Raw genomic sequence first — 2,780 nt, 5'->3', positions numbered from 1 at the left:
ATGTTGTAAACAAAGATTCCTTTGTTTGACAACTCCACCTGTTTCTGTGATTCACCAAAGACTGACCTCAGTTAGGTCAGTTGCTGTAATGGCTTTCACTACTCTGATTCTACCTCTGCAAGTCTCCAAATTTAACTATTTTTTCTCCCAATTCCGCATGTTCTTGGCTTTAAACTGCAACTCTGAAGAGAAGATTTGCTTGTTTAAAAAAAAAATCAAGAAAAGGGAGTAGTAGTCAACATTGTTACTTTGAACTTCCTGCCCTACGGGGCTCTCCTGTTCTTTCTCTTTGACTTCCTGGACTAAAACGACAGAAATTTGGCAATACATCACTCCCCAATCCAGATTACTGCCAGAACAGTTTATACTCTTAGAAAAATATTAGTTTAAAAGATCACATAATTAAATACTTAAGCATGTAGTGTAATATAGTGGTTTACAAGAAATATATTTTGGTCATCTGAATATTTGGTTTTCAACCATGGCTACTGACTCACAGCTCCTAAAACTCTTGGGATTTCCTGTGATAAGGGTGAGAGAGGTGTGTTTTGTTCTGTTAATGAAGTGACCTTCAGACCTCACTCAAGGCAAGGGCTGTTTGCCTGAAGGACCAACCACTTGGTGAAAGCCTTCACAACTTTTTGCCCAACGTGCCTCCCCTTCCTCCCAATACAGGATTATCTGGGGAGGGAAGAGGATCTGGAGATTAGATCAGCAAATGACAATGATTTAGTCAGTCATGACTATGTCATGAAGCCTCCACAGAAAAGCTGAAAGGACTGGGTTCAGAAAGCTTTTAGTTTGTGAAATGTATGAAAAGGCAGGAAGAGTGGCAGTCTTACAGAAGGTAATAGAAGCTCTGTGCCCATTCTCCATACCTTGCCCTGTGCACTTCTTTATCTATCTATTGATTTAAATCTTCTATTATATCTTTTAATAAGCTGGCAAACATAAAGTAAGTATTTTTCTGAGTTTTGTGAGTCCCTGTAGCAAATTAAAAGAACGTAAGAAGTAGGCCATTGGGACCTCCAACCTGTAGTTGCTCAGTCACAAGCACAGGTAATAACCTGGGGCCTACAGTGAGACTGGCACCTGAGGTGGGGTTGGAGATAGTCTTGGAGGACTGATCCCTTAACTGATGAAATCTTACACTATGTTCAGGTAGATAGTGTCAGAATTTAGTTGAATTCTTGGAGATCCTGCTGTTGTCTGAAAATTATTTGGCATTGTTGGTATGATGTCCTAAAACCCAAAAAGATATAGCTACCTCAAAATAAGAATACGGTTGACAGCTTATATATAATAAGTGAGTATTTCAGGGATTTAAAATATACCCAATAAATAATGTAAGGAAATAAGGAAAGATTTTGAAATAAAATCAAGAATAAGAACCTAGTGGTACTAATAGATTAAATATATGTAATCTAGTTGAATTAAGAATACAATGGATAGAATATGTAATGGATTCAATAGAGATAAGAAGTCACTTAAGGATATAGTCATCTGGATACCAGCTAAGCATTAAAATTATCAATATAAAAGAGGTGTAAGATGTAGGTGATGTGTGTGGAACAAAAGCTAGAGAAGAAATTAGATTTCCTTACTACTCATAGCCTGTTGACAAGTCCTTGAAGCTCCTCTGGGGACTCAGCTGCTTCCATGTGGACACATCCACTCAGGGCAAAAAGCATTCTTAGTCCTCCCCCCAGGATACTGAAAATCTACTTTCACATGTAAAAATTACTTTGGAAACTTCTTTATCTCTACTCCCCACCCCTGCCCTCAAGATATACATTGGCAATCATCTCCCAAGCATATACCCACTGATACACATCAGAAGAGTCTCTTCCCTGAGTTTTTACTAAATAGTAATAAATGACCTTTCCCTAACAATAGCTAGCCCCCTCAAGGTCCTGGAAACCTTGTTTATAAAATACCTTGGAGGCTTGTGCTATCCCTAACCTCCTCCCAAATTGAAAGTATATAATCAGCCACTCTTCATGACCCTCTCTCTCTACTCCAAATAAATAAATAAATATTTTTAAATAAAATAAAATAAATGACTTTTTTTAAATGAAAGAAGAAAAAGGAAAGAAATATTTGAATATTAATGTACATCTATTTCTCAAGCATAAAATAGTCAAGACACTGGATTAAAACTTACATACAAGAAAAGAAAGAAAATATTCATAACTAGAGTTGACTCTATGAATCCCAAACTAGGGCATACATACCAAAGACACACACAAAAAATCACAAGTGTTAGAGAGAAAAAAAATAATTCATTAATAAAGAAACAAGAATCAGACTGACAGAATTTTTTTAAATAACATCAGATATAAAAAAGAATGAAGTAATAGCTTTATTATCTTGAAAAAAAATCACAAATGGAAACATTTAGATCCTTATAAAATGTCATTGGCATAGGAAGGCATAATAAAAAAAATATTTTCAGGAATACAGACCACAGATAATTTGCCTTAATTTGTGTAGGCAGCACTTAAATACTAATATTATTTTAACAGTTAAAATATACTCTATGATCTTTGAGGTTGGGGAAAAGAGGATGACCAAGTCATCTTGAAATAATTCAGTTTTATGAAAAAAGTAAAAAGATCAAAAAAAAGACTTGTAGAAAAGAGAGATAAAACATATGCATAATAAAAATAAATAAATAAATAAACAGCTGGAGTGCCTGGGTGACTTAGTCGGTTCAAGTGTCTGCCTTCAGCTCAGGTGATGATCCCAGGGTCCTGGTATTGAGCCCTGCATCAGGCTCC

Source organism: Mustela nivalis (genome assembly GCF_964662115.1).
Source record: "Mustela nivalis genome assembly, contig: HAP1_SCAFFOLD_234, whole genome shotgun sequence".
Classification (NCBI taxonomy): Eukaryota; Metazoa; Chordata; class Mammalia; order Carnivora; family Mustelidae; genus Mustela; species Mustela nivalis.
Note: the sequence above shows the minus strand (reverse complement) of the source record.